Genomic DNA, 23,583 nt, shown 5'->3' with positions numbered 1-23,583 from the left:
CTTAAAAAAAAAAAGACGGAAAATCACTCTGCTGGGGCAAACACTAAGGACTAAATCATAGACACTTCAAATTCAACATCTAATGGGTGAGGCAGACACAGATCATTCTCATCACAGTGGAAATTGCTAGAGGCAAGAGTAGGAAAGGGAAGGACTTAATGTTTATTCCATCGGTGCTGGGTGCCAGGCTCTATGCTCAACACATCACACGGTTACAGAATTCTCATTATTTGGCCAGGTGCTTTATGACCCCCATTTTATAGATGGGGGACCTGAGGCCCAGGGAGGTAAAATTACTGGTCTAGTGTCAGAACTGGAATTTGAAGTGGCCCTGACTCTCAGAAAAGGACCAGAAGGAGACAGAGAGGGCAATCTCTTCACTTTGGAGGAAAGTGGGGAACAGCATTACAATGGGGATCAGGTGTCATGAGAACCCTGTGGACACGAGAGAAGGAGGCAGGAAGGTCTGTGTGTGACATTTATGGATGTCCGGTGACTGGAATTCGAGGAGCAGGAGGGATGGGTGGGACATGAGCTGGAAGGGTGACGGGGCTAGATCAGGTCCAGTTGGCCCCTGTTTCTGTTTCCAGGAGAGAAGGGAGAAAGGGGATAGTAACGAAATAAAGGGGCCTTGAGTGTTTTGCCTGTCTGCCCTTCCTTGGCTGGCTGCTCTGGAAGGTAGAGACCAGGGAGAGTTTTCTCAACCTTTAAACTGAGTGTCTCCAATGTACCGTCCCCAGAAAACCTGAGCATCAACAGCAGGTACATTAGAGGACACCACAACACTTGTCCAGATGCTGAAACACCTATGCCTTGTCCTTGGTCCAGATGGGGTATTTTAAAGGGTGGGGATTGGTAGTGTGGAGAGCTCCCCCTTCATCGGTTATGAGGCCCCCAAAAGAGTGACATCAGGCAGACCACATAAACGAAGGAGGTTTGGATTGTCTGCTCTGAATGCATGGCTGGGGGTGAGAAAGGGACCCCTGGAAATGAGAGAGGCTCTTGTTTCCCTCCCACTGCCAAGACTCTGGCTTCTCTGTTCTGACTTCCCAAGTGACCCTCTCCTGCACACACTCCTCCAGAGCCTTCTCCTCCTGGCGCCCAGGGCAGGGTCCCTGGGACCAGAACCATGACATTCAGAACAGTGCTTTTCTTGGCATCTCAGGGATGGGTTCTTCCCATGGGAGGACCTTAAACTGGGTCAGTTTTTTGCACAGGTGACCAGGATACCATCTGCAGAACAGGTCTTACTATCTGCACACTGACACCCCCAGCTCCCCGAGTCCCCATCACAGCTGCAAAATCCCTGCTGGGATGACTTGCCAGAAGAGAGGGTTACCACTCCTCCCTTCTATGCCTCTCAAGTAAGTTGCTGGCCAAGTGGGGTCTGCGAAGAAAGGACCAGAAGAGGATCCTCTGACAGGATCCCCTCAGTGGTGGAGGGGTCTGCAGCTCTTGGCTGTCTTGACTCCATATCAAAACACCCAGCCAATGCCAGCTTGAGTCACTCTGGAGCCCTAAACTGGGGACAAAAAGACACAACCAACATTGGGGGTTTTTCAAATGCACTTTGAAGTTTCCCACTTTGGCCAGCGGTCTGGTGCCCAGGACACACGATCTGAGCACAGATTCTCTTTGTGTGCATTACTTGAGTGCTGTAGTGGGTGCAGTCGTTCCTGGCCTGCCTGCATCTGTCCACCTCCCTCCCCTTCTACATTCTGGACACACGAAGCTACTGACAACTCCTTCAATCCCAGGCAGCCGCCATGCACCTTTGCGCACAGCTGTCCTGGCACCACGAAATCTCTTCCTCTGTGGCAGCCCGTTCAGTGTGGCAGTTTGAGTCCTTCACTCTCAGCCGGGACAGCTGCTCTACGAAACTCTCTGAGACCCCACCCCACCACACAGAATGTCCCCTTCCCTTTTCTGGGTCACCTCTGCCAACAGAGAGGTTCTGAGAAGTTCTCATAACACGTGGCATTGTAATTAAGCAGTTTCCCAGCTGTAGGACACACCACTTTACTTTGGAACGTTTCTGAAATAGGGTTGAATCTCCCATTTCACTGTGCCCTTCTAAGTTAAGTGTGCTTTTCTCTGTCCCCCACCCACAGGAAAGGCTGCTATGAAATCAAAGGCCGGTCTCAGAAGTGGGGTGACTCAGCTCCCTCCCCCAAGTTGTGTCCGTGGCCCCACAGCCTGGTACAGATAAACTTGGCAAGTGCTTGCTGGATCCAAGTTTGAGCTCAATGGAAGTATTTCTTGAAGCCTGCACTAGGAAAAGTCATGTGTTCGGCAAATTGGAGGGATTGGGATGACACAATAAAGTTCCTGTCCATGATGAGGTCAAGGCTGCTGTGTGTGTGAATGAGGGGGTCGGAAGGAACACAGCCAAAAGCACCGCCAGTTAAAACCACCTGCGGCAGCACCTTGGCCAGGACTAAGGGGCTTTGTATTTGAGGAATTTGGGGGGATTTTTTTTTAAATAAAGTTTTACAATTTGTAAATGTCTTGCATTTTCTCAATCAATTCCACAGAGAACCCTAGTTGCCATTCTGCATCTCATTTTACAGAAAAAGGAACCAAGGCTCAGAGAAGGAAAGAGCCTTGCCCAAGGTCAACAATCAGAATGTGCCAGAACCAGCCAGAAAGTGCTGGAACCAGGACCAGTTGCCCAGCTGTTCTCATTCCCTGACTCCTGCTCTCTCTGAGTCCGAGAAAACTCGGCTTGGTGGAAGCTACCTCTTCTCTTTAAAATAGAAACATGTAGCCCACTCTCCAGCAGAAGTCGGATCTCAGTTCGGGGAAATGAGCAGGAAACTCTGAAGTTTCTCCCTATGCCTTCTCCTCACACGGTCACCATGGCAATAGGAAAATATTATGCGGTGAAGGAATTGTGGGAATATGAATCAGCAAAACCAGCAAGAGGACCTTGGAAAACTATGATTCCCAGTGGATGGGCCGTGCTTTCAAAGCGCACACTCCAAGATGAGGGACTGCTCTTTGCCTCCTGTAGAAGCTCCACAGCCCGGCCTCTCTCCATTAGCGACAGACCCGCTGTCTCCGTGCGGATGCCGGCCTCCTCCTCTCTTTACAAGAAAGGCTTGGGCCGTTTGTGAGCACGACTGCTGCTTGGCAACAAAGACTTGTGGGTATCTGCTAGCTTCATTGCATTTTAAACATCTTCCCTTGCCAAGTGGAACAAATTATTGATGCGGATTTGGGTGGATATTTCACGTTGTCCAATATAGTTTCAACGGTGAAGAGTTCTAACCCGGCTTTTAAGTCCAAGATAATGACGCTATTAATCAAGCATTAAATAGTGTGAGAGCGTCATGACCTGCTCATCCCACCGTTACTAAGCCTCCCTGAAATTCTCAGTCAATCTGTGGGTGATAAGAAATACTGATCCAGTTCCCCAAAATAATTACGCATAGAATTGCCGTAAGATCTAGCAATCCCACTTCTGGCTGTGCACTCAAAACAGTGCGAAGCAGATATTTGCAAGCCTGTCTTCACAGCAGCAGTACTCACGAGAGCCAACAGGTGGAAGCAGCCCAGGTGCCCAGGGACAGCTGAATGGAGAAACAAAAGTCGGTGTACCCATAAAACGGAATAGTATTCAGCCTTAATATGTGAGGACATTCTACCAAAACACTAATTCAAAGGGATACATGCACCCAGATTACGGAAGCACCCCAAGTGTCCATCGATTGATGAATGGATAAAAAAGAGGTCGTGTCTAGATATCTACAACGGAATATTACTCAGCCCTGAAAAAGAATGAAATCTTGCCATTTGCAACAACACGGATGGAGCTAGAAAGTCTTGTGCTAAGTGAGATAAGTCAGAGAGAGACAAATACCGTATGGTCTCACTCACAGGTGGAATTCAAGAAATAAAACACGAGCCAAGGGAATAAGAGAGCACGAGAGAGACAAACCAAGAAACAGACTCGTAACTATGGAGAGAAAACGGGTGGTTACCAGAGGGGGGCTGGGCGGGGGAAGTAGGGGATGGAAACAAGGAGTCTAGCTATTGTGATGACCACCAGGCGACGTGTGGAAGTGATGAATCACTATATTACACACCTGAAACTGATGTAACACTGTTAACTATTCTAGAATTGAAATTAAAAAGAAAAATTTTTAAGGTAAGGAAATTCTGGGGCTTGCAGAGAAGAATAAACTTCTCTTCACCTAAGGTTGGTGGGGGGGGGCAGTAAGGGAATTCTGACCCCTGCTACAGCATGGATGAAACTTGAGGACATTAATGCTAAGTGACAATCACAAAAGGCAGTCACCTAAACCGGTCACAAAAGACAAATCCTGTATGATTCCACCTATATGATATCCCTAGAGGAGTCACATTCATAGAGACAGAAAGTATAACAGTGGTTACCATGGGCAGGGGGAGGGGCGAGGCAGAGTTAGCGCTTAATGAATAATGAATACAGAGTTTCTGTTTTGTGGAATGGAGAGTTCTAGAGACAGATGATGGTGGCGAATTCACAGTGTGAATGTGCTTAACGCCCCTGAACTGCGTACTTAAACATGGGTAATGTGGTGTGTTTTATCACAAGAAAATAATGCCAGTTGAGGAACGGGTAAAGCCATGGTTTGGGTGTCCCCAGACACTGACACAGACCTCCCGCCGGCCAAGCCAAAGGTCTAGCAGGAACCTTTCGTGCATACGTCACCCAGCATGCCAGCTTCCGTGGCCATGCACAGTTCGTCCCGCTTTTTCTGCCCTGTACCTGGCCTGCAAGGCTGGTGGGGGCCTCTCTCCTTTCTTCTTCCACTCAGCCACCAAGTTGTTTCCTTCCAGCAGCACCTCCGGTGTCCCCTCCAGGAAGCCTGCTCTGACCCTCCACGGCCCTCTTTGCCCTCTGTCCCTCTACAAGTCCGGGAGCTCCACTGGGTGAAGGTGAAGCAGGTGAAGAGGTGAAGAGAAACGCATCCCCCATCCTCTCCCCTCCCCCCTCCTTTCACCCCATAGCTCTTAACCCACAGCTGCTCAGAGAGTGAGCACGAAGGGCCTGCCCTTGGCCCCGGGGCAGACTGAGGTGCCATTCCCATGCAGAGCCCCCTGAGGGAGGCAGTTCCTCGTCCTTTGGTCTCTTTCCTTCCTTGCCCTGCTGTCCCCGCTCTGGACCCGGTTCTCCTGGGAGCATGGCTCTGGGGGCCCCACGTCACACACAGGGCAGCAGCTCCTTCTCGCTTACCCCTAGGACCTGAACACACACGGGGCGTCCCCCGCTGCGCCTGGTGACCGCCATGGCTTAGCGTCGATGAGCGTATCTTGAGAAGAGTTCGGATTCTTCCCAAAGGCGTCCGTCTGGACAGAGGCTCTTTGCCCTCCACACAAACCCCCTCCCACCCTCCGTGGGTGTCGAGGTGAATTCACATGTTGACCGGGCTGGGCCAAGGGATGCCCCGATCAGCGGTCAAACGTTATTTCTGGAGGTGTCTGTGCGGGTGTCTCGGGAAGCACGTGTGAATGTACAGCTGAGTAAAGATCGCCCTCCTCGGTGTGGGGGGAGCCCCCGGTCCTCTCGGGGCCTGAATGGAACAAAAAGGTGGAGGAAGGGCGAGTGTGCTCGTTGGGATGTCATCTCGTCATCTTGGCTCAGGCCCTGGGTCACCTGTGCTCCTGACCGTGGGATGCAGACCGGGACTCACACCCCCTGGGACTTACTGGCCCCCAGGTGCTCAGGCCTTCGGACCGGATTGAATTATTCCACCGGCTTTCCTGATTCTCAAGCCTGGAGACGGCGGGACCTCTCAGCCTCTCAGCCTCCGTAACCTGGTGAGCCGATCCCTGTAGTGCATCTCCTCTTAGAGACGCCTGCGCGCATCCTGTCGCTTCTGTCTGTCTGCAGAGTCCTGGCTGTTCATCCAGGGGCTCCTCGGCCCCAACTCTGTCCCTGTTCAGGCCTGCCCCATCTGGCCCCACATGGGTGTGCATGTGGGGGGCAGAGACCGTTCATTGGGCAGAATACGCCTCTCAGGCCGCCACCTGCTGGAGCCCTTTCCTGGAAAGAACCAGCCTGTACTCAGGCACCTTTCGATATGGATCGCAGCAGCGTCCCGGCCAAGGGGCAACACGGATGCACGTCTTCGGGTTGTCATCCACAGAGAAAGAGCAACAGGGGGGCTGTGGCTTCCCTGGCTGAACCCTCCACCCCCACCCCTGCCCTGCACCCCCAGCCCCCTCTGGGAGGTCGCACCCCACAGGAGAGCCACTGGCTGTGTGGTGGCTGGATCTGGCCTCACCCCTCCCACGGCGCAAGGCTGAAGCTCATCCTGCCTGGTTTCCCCGTGGGCAGAGCGGGGGCAGCACGGTTCCCCTGCTCAGAGTCTCACACGAGACCTGGCCCCGAGGGCGGGCAGGGCTGCCATTTTCCTGGTCCAGCTGTCTAGGGAGGACACACAGGGCAGCAGCCCCAGCTTTGTGCTCCTTTGGGGAAGTGACCAAGAGGAAGGGGTTCTGGCAGATGGAGGTTTTCTGAACAAGGGCCCAGTAGGAGCAGCTTCGCTTGTGTCCAGTGGGAAATACCACCCTTAGCCCCAGTGGTGGGCAGGAAGGCACAAGGGAGGACACTTAGGGCTGAATTCTGGCCCAGGCTCTTTCTATCCATGGGACCTGGGGCAGGTCAGTGGCCTCTGTGAGCAGCACTTTACTGTGTGCAGGGCTATGGAGACAAGGAAGGGAAAAAGTGAGAGGGAAAGAGGGAAGGGGAGGAGGGGGGAGGAGGGGAAGGGAGGTGGAGGAGGAGCAGCCCAGGAGGAAAGGAAGAGGAAAGGACGGTGGAAGGAGGGCATCCCCGGAGGTCACACTGCAAATCACTAGCCAGCATGGGATTCCTGCCTGGCTCGGGAGCCCCCACTCCGCTGCCCAGACCTCCGGGCTGCAAACCCTCTCCTCCTTGAGGAAGTGCTCAAGGCCCTGAGTTGGCCTGCAGTCCAGCAAGAAGCAAAGTGCGGCCCTGACACCTAAACCCTGCTTTGGAGGGAGGGCCTCCCCGGGTCAGTGACCTCTGGGAGCCAAAGCCTCCCCCTGGCCCCTGCCTGTCCTGGCCCAGCAGAGCAGGTGTGCTGACCTGCGTACGAGGCCGAAGGGGCGTCCCCCACAGCCCTGAGTGGCCAGTCCACATCACTCCCCATGCTCATTTTGTTTTAAAAGATTTTATTTTATGTATCTGAGAGAGCGCGCAAGGAAGCAGGTGGGGAGAGGAGCAGAGGGACGGGGACAAGTAGACTCCACGCTGAGCACAGAGCCCAACGCAGGGCTCGATCTCACGACCCTGAGATGGAGACCCGACCTGAGCCGAAATCAGGAGTCGGTGCTGCACGGCCTTAGCCTCGCAGGAGCCCCTCCCACACGTGTATTTATTCTGTGCTGAGGCTCGAAGAGGTGAAGGGACGGGAACAGTAAAAGCCAAAACCCGTCGAACATCTGTCCAGCTCAGTGGAGGCTCCAGAGGGAAGCCACGAGGATAGTTACGCCGACCACAGCCACGCTCGCTGGGCACGCGGGGGCCGGCCTCGGGCTCTGTAACCCCGGCAACGGTCCAGGGAACCTCACTGTGGGCCCTCCGGGCGGTCGGCCTCTCTCAGCTTCTGCGATCTGTCGGGCTGCGTGTCCTTCCCTTCTCGCGGCTGAGCGCTGCTCTCCTGTGGGAATGCGCTGGTCTAGTTACCGATTTTTCGCGTTGACAGGCACGTAGCCAGTGTCCAGTTTGAAGCTTTCGTGAACTTGCTGCTGCCAACATTCTTGTCTTTTAGTAAATACATGTATTTCTGTCTCTTGGGGCCATCCCTGGGAGTCGTAGGTGTGTTCCTGCGTGCTCGCACACGCGTACGCACACACACAGACGTCTACAGGCATCCCGACGGCATCATTCCACTTTAGCAGCTAATCTCGGTTTTCCAAAAGGCTTTCAGGAAGTGACAGTCCGGCCGGAAGGCGTGTTGAGTTCCAGCGGCCGCGGCACTTGCCCAGCCTTCGTACTTGCAAATGCGTGACGTCGTCTAAAGCAAGCAACGCCCATCTATAGTGTGGGATCTGGAACGTGTCTGCCGTCAGGGTAGTGCCTGGAGGAGGTCTCTGGGGGACTTGGGGGGTCGCATCCTGTCTCTTGGTCAGGGTACTGGTGACACAGGCGTGTGACACTTTGTGAAAAGTCACCACGCAGAGCACTTACGACGCGCTCGCTTTGCTGTATGTTTGCACACTAAATATGAATCTTTAAAAAACACACTTAGGGTGTCTGGACGGCTCAGTCGGTTGAGCGTCGCCTTCGGTTCAGGTCAGGATCCAGGGGTCCTGGGATCGTGCCCCACGTCGGGCTCGCTGCTCCGTGGGGAATCTGCTTGTCCCTCGGCCCTCCCTGCTCCTGATCGTGCTCTCTCTCTCTCCTATGCTTTCTCTCTCTCAAATAAACAAAATCTTAAAAGAAAAAAAAAGGACACTTACGAGGAATCCCAGGCTCAGGCGGCATTATCGCCCTGCTGGGACGGTGAAGATGCGGACAGTCCAGGTCACTGCCGGGGGGTGGGGTCCCTCTCCTGACCCATCCCCACATCTGTTCAGTCGTGGAGTTGGTTCGGCCTCCGCGATGTTTCTCTGACTGGCCACCAGTTTCCACTGGCGTCAGCCCTCAGGCTGGATGGCCCCCTGCTTGCCTGTGGCTCCCCGGGGTCGGGTGTTGGTCCATCGGTGGCCCTTGGGCAGCATCTGAACCCCCTCCCTGTACTTACTGGCTGAAGACAAGGACAGAGTGAGACACGGTTTGCTCAGCTGGATGTGGGATGGGTGATGCCAGTGTGGGGACCGTCAGGCTCAGGATGGGTGCTTCCTTGGTGGGGACAAAACGAGCAGTGGGGCTGTGAGCGTGCGTCTGGGGTTGAAGCGGGCCCCCATCCTGTCTTCGAGGCCCTTACAGTGAGGCTGGGGAGGGAAGCGCGTTTCCTGCCGTGGGAGGCTAGTCATGTGGAGGAGGGACGGGTCGATAGGTGCCCTCCATTAGTGACACGACAGAAGAATTAAATTAGTAGATGGATGAAATTCATTTCCTTTGAGCAGTGACTTTTTAAAACCCTTCGCAGTAACGCCCAAACAGAAGGGAATGGTTCCAGGCACTCGGTTCTGCAGTCATTAGAAGCAGTAATTCTAGAGATGACACGGCAACATGAGAAACACTCAGGACGTGATGGTGCGACTGAGGGACGGGAGACGCCCTCTAACGGGTGGCTTGTGGGGACCGTCCTGCTCAGCAACAGGTGTGGCAGGGAGGGAAGCCCGCAGGCCAGCACACAGCATCTCCAAACGAAGGGACCGCCGTGATAGTGGTTTCTTGTTCTCTGCGTCTCTAACTTTCCATAGAGGTTTTGCTTCTTGTACATGTTTGGGAGTTTATTTTTTGAAAGATGGAATGGTTTCAGCCTAGGCCCATAGCTCTCCATCCATGCACATTAGCAGTGTTCTGGGGGGCGTCCTCTGGCCCTGCTGCAAGGAGGGGAGAGGGAAACGTGCCCGGGGCTTCACCCACGGCTGCGGGGCTGGAGACCGTGTTCCGTTAGCGCTCTCTGAACCTGCAGTGCCGCCTCCCAGCCACTCACCAGGACAGGCCCTTCCTCTCTGGCTGAGGCCTGGGCCATGACCAGGAAGGCGGGAATTAAAGGAAGGCTCTGCTCTGACGTGCCCTCACACAGAGGTTGTGAGTAGCAGAAAAGGAGCTGACAGTTCCAGAAGGACCTAGACAGAGAAACACGACCCCCCCGGCCCAGCACTATCCTCAAGGGTGGCTGAGGTGTGACCCGTAAGACGTGGAGGAACATCTGGAAAGCCCCGGGGAAGATGGGCCCAGGGGTCAGCAGCTGGGCAAGAGGAGGGACGGACACGGGAGAGGGGCGGCCTCCATCCAGCCAAGCAGACCATGCAGAGCTCACCTTGAGCCCTGACTGCCCATGTGCCCACTGCTCACACGGCAACACATCTGGGAGGCCGACGGGGGCTCTGGGGGAGGGCAGTGCCTGTGCTCTCCCCAGACACCTCCTTCCCTTCCTGCTACCACCTGGGTCCTACCCTGACTCTCAGCCCAGGGCTTATCGCAAGATGCCGGGGCCCCTGGGACCGGAGCACACTCCCATTCAGAGGGAGACGAGCCCTTGAAATCTAAACAACATGTAAATCACACGTCTGGGCGCCAGCTTTTCAGCTGTGGGAGACTCTGCGCGGTCAGACTATCAAGGTCTCTGATTCTGAAGCAAGTGCCCTGGGGGGTGGTGAGGGCACACCTGCTCTGCCCCCTCCGGCTGCGCCAGCCTTGCCAGTTTAAAGAAGCAACAGCCAAGTAAACTCCAGATTCTTAGAAGGCCGGACCCCAGCGGCACCCCGCAATTTCATTGTCACGGTGAGGGAGGGCATGCAGGGTCTGGGCTTTACAAGAAGGGCTTGTGAGCAAGCCTTGTAGGGACCAAGCACTCCCCGCCTTCCCTGGCCTCCCCAGGAAGCCTCCCTATCGAATGCATAATTTATGAGGACGAGATCATGCATATTCATGAGCTCATCGCCTTCCAAGGCCAGTGGCTGTCTCTGAAAAATCTCCCATAATGAATTATTGCATGGGAAGCCGCGGGCTGGGCTCAAAGCAGGACTCAGTCCTCAAAATTACTATTATCTCTAAAACTTGCTTTGAAGAAAATGCTCCCAACTGTGCCTACCTCTGGTCAACTGTCGGGGAGATGGAAGAATGAAGCCTCCACCGTAGGAACCCTTGAGCTCCCAGGCTGCACAGAGAGGGACGCACCAGTAGCATTTCAGGGAAACCGAGGCAAGTCTCCCTTCAGCCCGGAAAAAGCAACGCTGTGTGCGTCGTGGGTAGAACTCTGGAATAAGCCCTCTTAAGGCTCTGTTCACATAATAGCAGGAGCCCACAAGCCCCCTGGCAGGTTCTTACCCTGTCTGGACCTCAGTCTTCCCCATCTGTGGACTGGGAGGCTGATCCCTGCTCGCACCCACTCTAAGACACGCTTTTCACAGTTGAGCGCCTCTGAGCCCGGAGCGAGTTCACCCATCAACGCCTCGGCTGGCGTCGGGGTATGAAGGGCGGATTTTCTCTTTCCTAGTGGTCCAGAGGAGAACGTGCGTCTGACAATCAGTGCGATCCTTGGCTCTGACGAGCACAGGCATCCTTCGTCCTGCTGCACTTGGCAGATGCCACGATTTTTACAAACTGGAGTGCTGTGGCCATCCTGTGTTGGGCAAGTCTCCTGGTACCATTTTCCCAACCACACTCGCTCACTTCGTGTCTCTGGGTCCCGGTCTGATAATTCTCTAGAAATTTCATTATTCTTTTTGTTATTCTTGTATTTGTTAAGGCGATCTGGGCTCAGCTGCCTGGATGGCTCAGTCGATTAAGTGTCTGCCTTCAGCTCAGGTCACCATCCCAGGGTCCTGGGATCCGGGCCTGTATCAGGTTCCCTGTGCAGCGGGGGGCGGGGTCTGCTTCTCCCTCTGCCCCTCCCCCCTGCTTGTGTGTGCTCACACTCTCTCTCTCACAAAAATAAATAAATAGGTAAATCTTTTTAAAAAACAGGGGATCTGTGCTCAGTGATCAGCACTGCTGAAAGCTCGGCGTGGCCAGCATTTCTTAGAAAGGAATATTTTCTAATGAAGGTACGTGCGCTGTTTTCTTGGACACTTCCTAGATCATTTATATATGCCATGCGAACGAAAACTTGCACTTGTCTCGTTTTATAGTGACCGTCCCCATATCGCGGTGGTCTGGAGCCCAACCCACAGCATCTCCGAGGTGCGTCTGTACAGCCCTAAGCGCTCCCTTCCAAAGCCCTGACTCTGCTCGGGGCGGGGAGCCCGGAGCTTATGAACAGGTGAGAGACCAAGGCCACCTCACCGAGCACGCAGGCCGGCAGGTAGCACTTCCCACTCCTGGATTCGTCTGGGAGAGAAACCTGTTCGCAGAAATCCTGAAGTCGACATTTTATTCGGTGCGCGTTGTGGTGTTTGAAGTGGGAAATAAGGGCCGGTTTAACTTAGATGTTGGGGTAGGCGTGGGAGGGAGCGTAGAAGTCTTCCCAAACTAGTCACAACCTGGTTAAAATGTTACTCACGAAACCCAAGACAGTGATTCAGCTAATACCCCATCTGGCATTTCTTGCTTACAAGCAACTCGCATGTGACTCCACTTTGATTCTGCTTTAGTAAACATCAGCCAGCCCACTTCCGGAGCCCAGTAAAAAGCAGTCTTGCAAGCCTCACCGCGCAGGAGCATGTGTGTGTGCCTGTGAGCGTGCGTGTGTGTGCACAGGCGTGTGTGTGCACGTGTGCATGTGCGTGCGCGCGTGTGTGCGGTGGGCAGGCTCGTCCACGAGCACCCCAGGGTGTGTGGCCTGCGTGTATGCAGGGCTGGGCCTTGTTGATGTGTGACCTGTGCTGTCACCCGGGGCCCCAGGTTTGGTTTGATGTCCTGCTGTCACCGCCTCGGGATCCTTGATGATTCTTGAACAGGGCCTGCGTGTTCATTTTGCACGGGGCCCTGCAAATTGTGTGACCGGTCTGGGTGTATGTGCGTGCGTGTGTGCGTGTGTGTGTGTCTGCACGTCTGGCTCATTTGTCCCAGGCAGTGTGGGCGTGAGCATACGGATGAGGAGCACGTGTGAGGACTAGAGAGCGTGAACACGAGGAGGGTGTGGAGAACCTCACAGATGGGCCAACGGGGGCCAGAGACTGGGACCGTGAGCCACAGGGGAAGCCTGGAGATGCAGATCCCAGGAGCCTGGGTGGAGCTCAGGAATGCACCGTTCCGGGCAGCACCCCCACCCCACGTGGCTGTAAGGACCAAAGTTTGAGAACTCCAGGCTGTACATTTAGGGCACTGAAAAGTGAGGCCCGCGATCCTCTAAGGCGAGGTTTAGAACATCCCTGAGTTCCAGCCAGCTCACCACCCACCCTAGCATCTCAAGTTCAGGTTCTTAAAGGAACAGAAGCCTGCCAGGAACACCAAGGAGTGGTTGGACACCAGGGCTGCTAACCTCAGGGAACCCCGGCCAGAGGCCTCCCTTGGCTGCCTGGGCCCTAAGCCAAGCAGTGACTCATGCTGGAGGGGGACGGAGTGGCCTTGAGGGCCAGCCCTCCCCTCCCACCTCCCTGCAGCACAGGGCGGGGCCAGACCTGCTACCCGTGACTTCTCCAGTTTATCAGTGGGGGGTCTCACCGCAGACCCTGTTCCTGGCGCAGTGCTCCTGCCCGTGTTCTGGGCCTGGCATCCCACACCGAGAGCCGCCCTGAATTGGAGTGATGGGGGTCATCAGCAGCACCCCTCCCCGTGGTGCCATCTCCAGCAGCACGGGGAAGGGTCCTCAGGGCAGGCGCTGACCCTTGGATGGATGGTGCCTGGTGACCTCACCCAGGGTAATTCCCTTCTGGAGCTCCATTTCACTGAAAGCCGTCCCAGGGTCAAGACGCTATCCCCTCGCTGAGTACAGTAATGGCGGGGAGAGGGCGGCCCCTCACCAGCTGGCGACCTGGCAGGTTCCTTGAGCTCTCCGAGCCTCAGTTTCTTCGCCCCTGTGCCAACTCTCTGCTGGGGTTTGGCTCCTGCCCTCTGCCTTCCTCGGGCACACCTCCTCCAGGCAGCCCCTGCTTGACCAACGGACGCGTCTCAGTTTCCCCGCCCCATCCCCATGGCGAGGGGGCTATGGGGATTGAGCCACTGATCAGCAACAGTGCAAATCAGAATTGGAGTCCTACAAGCTCTGGGGACCAGGGAAAGCCCCCCATTTCCCCGGAGGGGAAGTGGCCCTGCCCTGAGTGCTTTTATTTATGGCTGCCACTGTGAGGCACCTACTGTGAGCCAGGAACCCCACAGACCCCCTGCTGGAGCCCTTGAAACCATCACAAGATGTAGGTGGGGATGTCATAGATAAGGAGGCGAGGGCTCAGAGACGTTAGGCGTCTTGCCCAAGGACACACAGCCAGTGTAATCTGAGCTTGAAGCCCAGGGCCTTCGCTGGAACCCGAATGCAGAGATACCTGGCCTCTCAGAGCCAGTGTCAGCCCAGCCTCCAGACCCTTTGGGCCTTTAGGAGCCCGATGCCATCTGAGGCTGCCTATCCCCATGGTTCCTCCCTCCGCTTCCCGACATAGCCTTGGTGGCAGGGGGCCCAGCGCCAGCCCTTCCATTATTCACGCCTCCCTTCGGCGGCCAACAGGGACCTGGCCCAGAGGCTCAGGCTTTGCCAGGAGAGATAAGGCGCCAACACCTGACTCGTCCTTCTCTGAGCTGCATCTCGATTTTCCAAAAGAACACAAAGGCTTGTTGTTCCTGGCCCAGTGCTGCAAGTTGGACCTCCTTCTCATGAAAGGAAGAGAAACCATTAGCAGGATTAAGAGCTGTTAGATGTTTTTAAAAAGACCGATTAGATTTACAGCTTTTCCTTGTGACCACCTGTCCCCTCCTGTAACCACGCTGGTGTCTGAGGGGCAGGCGCTTGCCATCTGCAGGGGTCTGGGGTGGGGGTGTGGGGGAGCTGGGTCCACGTAGCACATCCCAGCCCAGCTGCTACCAGTCCCGCCTTAGAGGTGGGGAAACTGAGGCTTGCTCAGACCACTCAGTGGGTGGATGGCTTTGCCGGCGTTCTCTGCCCCGGGACGGCAAGCTGACTCAATGGTCCTCAAAACAAGAAACAAGTGCCTTTGTGTATGCAAACCCGGCCCACCCACCCCCAACCTCTAACTTTACAGTTGGGCAAGCAGAGCTCGAAAACGAGAAGGCCAGGCCACCAAAGGGAGCCCTGGGGAGTCGGTCTGCAGTGCCTGCGCCTCACCCTTCCCGCCTCTTCTCCTCCAGCGTGGGGAGCCCCCACCCCGGGCAGACCAGGCTGGGAGTCGAGGCCTGGCCTCACCCAGAAGTCACGCATGCCAGTGTTGGGGGAAGCAGGGGTGGGGGAGGCGGCGTTCCAGGCTGAGAGGTGTTCTTCTCCCCTGCAGACCGCACCCCTGCCCCAGGATTAAGGGGATGTCACAAGAAGGGACACAGTGTGGCGGTGTCTTGTGCTCCCACCTCCAGGGGTAAGGCTTCAGAGAGCACCCCCACTTCCCACATCAGGAAATTGAGGCCCAGAGAGGGAAGGGATTGTCTGTGAACCCCAGTGACGCAGGGCAGGGACAAGGGAGGTCCTCACGCTAGGCACGTGGCGATCCACACCCTCTGAGCCCCAGTTTTCTTGTCCATAAAGTGGGAGTGAGGGTAAGCCCTGGTGGTGGGACTGTGGGGGAGAGAGGACAGGGTGTACAGAAGGGCCTTGGACGGGTCTCGACTCTAGTGCTTCCTTCGTAAAGGCCGCTGCAGGAAGAGCAGCCAGCAGCGTGGGGGGAATGACGAGGCCATTTGCTGAGCACCTACTATGTGCCAGTTGCTGGGCACGGACTCAGATGTGGATGCCGCCCTCACAATGGTCACCATCTTGTAGGGGCAGGGCAGGAAGGGAGAGGCTAGGACCGAAGAAAGGCTTTGCTAGGGATGAGGAGGTGTTTCCGGAGGAGGAACCAAAAGGTAAGAAATGGCCCAGAAAGTGTTGAGTTCTAGCTCCTTGCTGTACTTGGGGCAGGAGGGTGGGGGAGGGCTGGCCCGTCCCCTAGAGAAGCCGTGTGTGCCAGGCGAGGGGCTTAGACCACGCTCCAGTGGAGAAAAGTCCCCAAGAAGTCCCATCCGCTGAAGTGTCAGGGGGCTCGGGCCACAGGGCTGGGAGGAGAGGCGCCCAGTGGGATAGGCAGGTGGTGGGGGGTGCCTCCCCAGGGGAGGAGGTGACACCCCTGTCTTTGCAGGCAGGACCCCCTCCAGGTTTGCCTGCCAAGCAACCTTCCCGCTTCCTGCTCCTGGCCACCCTCAGGCAGGCCCTGAGTTCCAGGCAGGGAAACTGAGGCTCGGCCAGATGCAGTCACCTGCCGTGTGCCTCCCACAGAGGCCTGGCTCTCACTCACGCTCCCTCTCGGCTTCCCTGAGGACGTCGTCCATCACCCACATAATTTCGGGTTTATTTCCTTATTCAGGCTTCGCTATTTTTTTTAAAAAACCTACTATTTCAAAAAGTCTAATTTTTTTAACATGTTATTTTTTTTAAAGATTTTATTTATTTATTTGACAGAGAGAGATCACAAGTAGACGGAGAGGCAGGCAGAGAGAGAGAGAGAGGGAAGCAGGCTCCCTGCTGAGCAGAGAGCCCGATGTGGGACTCGATCCCAGGACCCTGAGATCATGACCTGAGCCGAAGGCAGCGGCTTAACCCACTGAGCCACCCAGGCGCCCTTAACATGTTATTTTTGAAAGGAAGCATCTCTTCCTTCCTGCGGTCAGGTCCCACGGGGCTCCCTCTCGCACTGACCTTGCTTACTCCAGACCACCAACCACTTTCTTCAGAGGGGGCGGAAAGGAAGGGGAGACATCTGCCCCTGACACTGGTCAAGCTTTGGTGCAGCAGCCAAAGGCGGTTCAGGAGGGAGGGAGAAGAGCAGGGCTCAGAGGCCAGGAAGGTATGGGGCGCAAAGCTCTTTCCTTGGGGGGGATCTAAGCCCCTCGGGCTGTTTCCCTGGGTCCCCAGGCAGAGCCCTGGGAGGCCACAAGCTTCTCGGGCATCTGTGTCGGTGCCTGCAGTAGGGTGAAGGCGCCAACTCTACTCACTAGGTCCTTGGAATGTTACCATATATGGGGAAAGGGTCTTCGTAGATGTAATTAAATTAAGGATGGGGGGGAGGGACTCTCCTGGTTTATCCAGATGGCCCTAAATGCCACGGCGAGAGTATTTAGGGGAGAGCGGCAGACAGAGATCTGATGCAGAGAAGAGGGACAATGTGACCAAGGAGACAGGGACAGAGGGACACGGCCTCCAGTCAAGGGTGCTGGAAGAGACCAGGGATGGATTCTCACCCGTGAGAGCAGGGCCTTCCTGACACCTGGTCTTCGGCCCAGTGTGTCTAATTGCAGGCTTTGGGCCTCCCGAACGGTGAGAAAATTAATTTCTGTGGTTTCATGCCACCAAGTTTGTGGCCATTTGTCACGGGAGCCCCGGGAAGCAAATGCAGAGCCACAGCCAGACTGATGACCCCCCCACCCCGACACACACAGAGGCAGAGGCTGCAAGAAAGGCCTGGTCTCCTCCTTCACTGGGCTGACGCTCAAGTGTACAGACATCGAACAAAATAAAGCTACACTTCACCTGAAGCCCTATCCCGCCTCCCTCCCGCCTTCCCTGCTTTCTCCTGAGCACCTTTCCCCCCGGAAGGGAAGCATGTGCGTTGACCCGAACCTTCACTCCCATCTCTAGAACCCCCCCCACCCTGCCCTTGACCATGAACACTCGTCCATTCGTGCTTGACAGCCACCCTATACGGTACCATCAGCTTCATTTTACACATGAGCAAACAAGGGCCCAGAGAGGTTCTGTGACTTGCAAAGGTCACACAGCACTGGGTAGCTGAGCCTGAACACCAATGCCAGTCTCACTGATTCCCAGTCACACTCTAGTCCCTGCTTCTCGCCTGCTGCCCCGAGGGGCCGTGGACACAGTGACAGCATCCACACCCAGCCCCAGAGCTTGGAGTCCCCTTGGGGCATGACCCAGGATGGCAAGCTGCCCCAGGGCCATCGGGGTGAACTCTGCCTTTCTCCCACTGGGCCCAGAACAGAACTGGAATTGTTCCCTCCGGGGCAGCCTAATGAGCTCGCTATCTGGAGCCGGGTTTGCTTTCCGCTGTGATGAGGTGATTGTGTTCCCTCACCTCCCACCCAGCTCCCAGCTCAGGTTACAGCCACACAATCAGGTTGACCATCCCATCAGCACCTCCGCCAGGCCCCAGGCTCCTGCCCAAGCTCCTGCGAGGATGCTCCTGGCCTATTTCCAGAGCTCTCCATGGACAGACGGAGGCTTGCAAGTCCAGGAAGGGCAATGTGACCAGCCTGGGGAGTAGTCAAGGGGAGGAGGCCAAACAAGATAAGAAAACCTTGCAGGTGTCCCTAGCCCGAAACCTGAATGGCCGGCAGGCTTATCTTCCCCGAGCCTGCGGTCTGGACACCTGCCTCATCTGGGTTGTACAGACGTGGCCGGCTCACTTGGCCAGCCCAGACCAGCAACTGGGGAAGAAATCACCAAGGCTGGACCCGTGTCAGTCACCGCCTTCTCCGAAGAGATTTGTCCTTCTCCTAAATGGGTTTGGAACTTGCAGAAACTTCCAGTTTTCTAGCTTTCTCCGACTCCCTCCCTCCCACCAGCCTTCAGGGGAGGCCCTGTAAGCCCAGACCACAGCTTCGGGCAGGAAACATTTGCTAGGAAGCTGCTCTGGGCCAAGACCCTGGAATGATCTCAGTGAATCCTCATCACAGCCTGGGACGCAGACACTGCCCCAGTCCCCATTTTGCAGATGAGGGCATTGAGGCTTACGGTCTCAGAGCCAAGGGGGTGATGCCAAGGAGCACAGGAAAAGACACTCAACACCACCAGTCGCAGGGAAAGGCCAATCAACACCACGGTGAGACACCCACCCGCTCAGATGACCGGAATCAAACAGGTTAACAAGCAGCGTTGGTGAGGGTGTGCAGAAAGGGGTGCTGTCGCTGCGGAAGACGGTCCAGGGGTCCTCGGAAGGTGCCATGGAGACACCCTCCAGCCCAACAAGCCTGCTTGGAGGCATACGCCCGAGAGAGATGAAGACATCTGTCCCGAGTCATGCGCTCGTGTCCCCGGTAGCGTTGGTCATCACAGCCGAAATGTAGAAATGGCCCAAATGTTGGTCACCTGGTGACTGGATAAGTCACGTGTGTTCTCGCCACACGACGGATGAAGCACGGACACAGACACAGGGGGAGACTAAAAACATCCCGCGAGGGGAAAGGCCACACGCTGCACGTTTCTGCTTATAAGAATGAAACAGCCACAACGGCGAATCCGCAGAGACAGAGACGTGAGTGGCTGGGGCGCCGGGAAGGACTGCAAAGGGGTGGGGGTTTCTTCCCGAGGTGATTAAAATGACCCCAAGCGGGCTATGTGAGCGCAGTGGTACAACCCTGGGAATGGAGTAAGATCCGCCGCCCTGGACACTTGAGGTGGGCGAGCTGTGGGAGATGTATGAATTGTCGCTCAATAATGCCGCTCCCAGAACCAGAAGTTACGATGCCGGGGTGGACCCCAGTACGCTGCCTGGAGCCTGCAGCCTGAGCACTGCTGGGGACTCAGAGGGACCTGAGCACAAGTCCCCTGGCCAGCTGCCCCCTACGGGCCTCCACGGGCCAGGGCCCCTGCTCTCCCCTCACGTGACAGGGCCTGGCGGGACCCATGCACACAGGACAAGCCTGATAAGCACCGCCAAGTCAGGTGGTCCAGGGAGACCATGGGCCCCTCCAGAGAAAAGCAAAAGGGAGAGTGTTTTCTGCAACTGCACCATGCGTTGACACATTTTTCCATCTGAAATAAATCAGGCGGGAACCCTAGAAGATGTGTTTAAACTGGAGCTAGAGCTCTCTAAACAGTATGGCTTAGAGGTTGGACTGTGGGGGCCTGGGCTGCAGGGGAATGTGATCCCCAGCAGGGAGTCCTACCATACCAGCTTTAGTAATGCGATTAATATAACTTATTTTAATTACTATAATATTAATCGATGAATAAAAATTATATTTAATTACTAATATTAATGTTTTAAATTCCAGCTTTATTTCTCGCTATTCGGTTGACGTCATCGACCCTTAGAGACAACCTCTAGTGTTTGCAAACGTTTTGAAGCCAGGTCTCATCTCATACGAAACGACACGCGGCGTTCACGGCCACCCCGCTCCGGTTACGCTGGTTTCGTTCGTGCGGCCACTCGTCAAACGGACAGCGAGCCTCTGCGTGGTGCGGTGGCGCGGGATCAAGGAGAGATGGCGCACGGACCCCTAATTCACCTCCCCATCTATTCCCACCGTCATTTGCCCTGAGCTCAGACCCCGGCTCTTCATCCGGGGACCGCGGTGGCCGAGCGGGAGCTGTCCGGCCAGCACCCGCTCCGGTGCGCGAGCAAATAAGGAATCAATGGAGCTTCGCGGCAGTTAACGGCTCACGTTTCTCTTGGTTATGCTTTTCCTTGCTGGCGTGGTGACACAATCGCTCAGCCGCTTATGTCTGTGCTTTTAAATGCAAATTCAAATCTGTGGGAAAGAACACGTTTTGAAAAATCTTGTCCGTTGCTTTGTGACTTGCATGGTGGAATGATTCATAATTTGCATTTCAGATGCTTAAGGACCGCGGCTCTGACGATACACTCCCAACATTTCATAATTAAAATGGATTACTTTTTTTTTTTTTTAAAGTCAGTTGGGGACAAAAGTCCATGGGGGGGCGGATATGACTGCCGTTCACAAATGGAGAGCAGCCCCCCCACACACACCCCTGCCATTAGCTGTGGCCATGTGACTCGCTCGAGCCAATGAAATGCCCGCAGTGGCAGGACGGGCGACTTGGGCATGGGAGCATTTGTCAGCGCGGTGTCTCTATCTCTCTGCCGGGCCTCATAACCCAGAAAGCATGGGTCCATATGGAGGCGTCAGGCTGAGCTCCCGCTTAGGCAACCCGCCCAGGAGTTACCCAGATCCGCAAAGGACTTTGCATCAACGGGAAATACACCTTTGTTGCTTTAAGCCACTGGGATTTATCTGTTTTGTTTTTTGCTTTTTTTTTTTTTTTTTTCCCAGCACACAGTGAGTCTATCCCAGCCCCTATAGTCAGTAAAAAACAAAGGGTCTGTGTTGATGAATGCAAAGATTTGAAATCAGGATTGGATGACAATGGGTATCGCTAACTCATCTCAGCCACCAGTTTCCTTTATCTTTTTCTTAAGATTTTATTTATTTATTTAAGGGAGAGCCCATGGGGACAGGGAGAGAGAATCTGAAGCAGACTCCACACTGAGCAGGGAGCCCAAGGCAGGGCTCAATTCCACAACCACAAGATCATGACCTGAGTCCAAACCAAGAGTCGGCGGACGCTTAACTGACTGAGCCACCCAGATGCCCCTTGGCCACCAGTTTCTGTCTTTTTTTTTTTTTAAGATTTTATTTATTTATTTGACAGACCGAGATCACATGTAGGCAGAGAGACAGGCAGAGAGAGGAGGAAGCAGGCTCCCCGCTGAGCAGAGAGCCTGATGTGAAGCTGGATCCCAGGACCCTGGGATCATGACCTGAGCCGAAGGCAGAGGCTTTAACCCACTGAGCCACCCAGGTGCCCCCAGTTTCTGTCTTTTATTTTGACCCCCATGTGTTTTTACAGACCAGCTCTAGGCCCTTGCCAGGTCACCCCCAGTCCCCTGGAAACAAGCATCATCTGTCCTCTGGACCTCCGTGATGGGGGAGGCAGCCTCCCTGCCCCCACACTCAGTTGCTTAGTCCCCTACTCCCCCATCCCTCGCCTCCTGAGTCAGCCTCAGCCTCTCTCCCCAGGACCATCCTTGCCAGCCTCCTTCTGGGCCTCTTGGCCTCCAGATTCTGGTCCCTGCCCCCCACACATTGAAGCAATCCAGGTACTGTCAGCTCACGTTCTCGCTGGCCCCTATTGCCCAAGAGATGAAACCCAAACCCACTTACCTGTCTAGAAAGAGGGAAGCCCTCATCAACAGGAGGGGACACCCTGAGAGATGACGAGACCCTGGGACCAAGCCTGCCTCTCCTGGGGGAAGACATTTCCTTTCCAAGAGCAGGACCTAAATTAAAATGTTTTGCTTAAATCTCTTTGTAGACACGGCTGCAGGCCCCAAGGCCAGTTGGTAAACAAGGAGACTCAAACCCAGGCCAGGATGAGGAGGGAAAAGGAAGTGGGGTTCTCTCTGGGTTCTGGGGATGCCGGAGGAAGTGAGTGGGATATGGGGTGGCCTACTGCAATGTCAGGCCCTCCGCCCTTGGGAAAAAAACACTTGTATCCAGGCAAAGACAGACACTTGGAGAGCCAACTATGGGGACCTTTGGGGGGGCCCCAGAGAGCTGTTGGCCACCTGAGTGAATTGCTCAGAACAGGTCTAGGAGCTGCAGAGCTGAGGGAGAGGATAAAGACAGGGGGACAGGCAGTAGCTAGTCTGTCCATTGTCTACTGCAATGAACCAAGGGGCCATGGCCTCGGTGGGAGTTTACGCAGAAAGACAAAGGGAGTCACTCTGTTGGCTGAACCCTCATCACGTCCTCATCATACCCCCCAAAGCAAGGCGAGTGGAAACCCACCACTGAGGCTCAGAGAGGCTAAGTGACTCACCTGAGGCCACAGAGCCGGGAGACAGGGCAGTAGAGTCGAGATTCGAACCCCGGGCTCGGAGGGACTTGCCCTCGTTGCTCTGCTGAGAATAACAACGGCCTATTCTGTGGGGCTGGGAATTGTAAAACGGCTTTGCTGGAAGCCCTCCCAAACACGTGGGTTCTGTCAGGGCAGAGGCTGGACTCTCTTCCTGCAGAGTTCTGCCGGGAGGGGAGGGGGCCGGCCAGGAGTCAAAGGCAGGAAGGGACAATCAACAGACCCAGAGTGCCTGGAGCCAGCACCTTCCGGCCCCTCCGTCCAGGCCACACCAGCCCTTAGAGACACTGTCTCCAGACCCAGCAAGGGACATGGTAGGGCCCCATTTTACAGATGGGGGAACTGAGTCTCCATGGGAAAGGGGCCCGTCCCGTGCTGGGCTTCGCTCAGGGGCGGAGCCAGGCCTAGAATCCAGACAGCTGTGAGGGAAGCCCCTTCCCTGGACCGGGTGTGGGGCTGGCAGCTCCCAGGACAGGCAGCTTCCTACTATAAATACAACATTGCCTCGTGGTAACCTTAGCCTCCAGGCTCCCCTGTCCAGGCGCAGGGCCACAAGTCCTGGAGCCGACCGCCTGCCACTCTGCTCCTTCCCCGTGCAGTTTTCTGGACACCCTAACAAGGTACCACATTTTTTTGGGCACAGATTCCAAATTATTGGAGCCAATCCTGAGCTAGGATTGGCTGAGCTAGCCCTGAGCTAGCCCTGAGAAGGCCTGTTGTTCAGATGAGAACCACAAGGGCCTACAAGACTCCCCAACCCCCACCTGTGGGCGAGCAGGGTAGGATTTCCTGGATGGGTCTGGGGAGGTGGGTTCGAATCCAACTCTGCCATGTACCAGCTGGAAACCTGGGGCCAGTCTATTTGCCTCTCTGAGCCTCAGTTTCCCTACCTGTATGGTGGAGTTCATGCACACCCTCCAGGGATCAAACAACATCTCCAAGGTGGCCAGGACAAGATGCAGCACATAGTCTGTCCCCTCCACTTTCCTCTTTGGCTGCAGCTCACTTGCTAGGGGACGGTAATTACAGTTACACCTGCTAACAGTAAGACGGGCGTTATGTCAAGCAGGTTATATGCTTTCTGCCACTTAATCCTCATTGGGACTTGAGGAGCTAATGTCCTATTATTGTGCCCACTGGACAGATGAGGAAACTGAGGCCCAGTGACCTTCAGTAACCTGCCCACGGTCACACAGGTCATGGCTGGGCAGCTGAGAACTTTCTTGCTACAGACAAAGACCCAGGGACTGGTTTCTGA

General features: G+C 55.4%; 1 protein-coding gene and 1 long non-coding RNA gene across 2 annotated transcripts in view; both read right to left on the bottom strand.

Moving 5' to 3' along the window:
* EML1 (EMAP like 1) overlaps positions 1-23,583 on the bottom strand; it is a 176,599-nt gene that overhangs the window by 150,974 nt on the left and 2,042 nt on the right. The gene's annotated exons all lie outside the window — the stretch shown is intronic.
* On the bottom strand, positions 19,673-23,206 carry LOC125104586 (uncharacterized). The gene is made up of 3 exons (XR_007128660.1): positions 22,290-23,206; positions 21,632-21,747; positions 19,673-20,197 (listed from the first exon to the last, which is right to left on the bottom strand). It is a non-coding gene; the product is annotated as an uncharacterized LOC125104586 (long non-coding RNA).

This window comes from Lutra lutra, chromosome 7 (genome assembly GCF_902655055.1).
Source record: "Lutra lutra chromosome 7, mLutLut1.2, whole genome shotgun sequence".
In the NCBI taxonomy this organism is placed as follows: Eukaryota; Metazoa; Chordata; class Mammalia; order Carnivora; family Mustelidae; genus Lutra; species Lutra lutra.
Note: the sequence above shows the minus strand (reverse complement) of the source record. Positions and strands in the feature narration are given on the sequence as shown.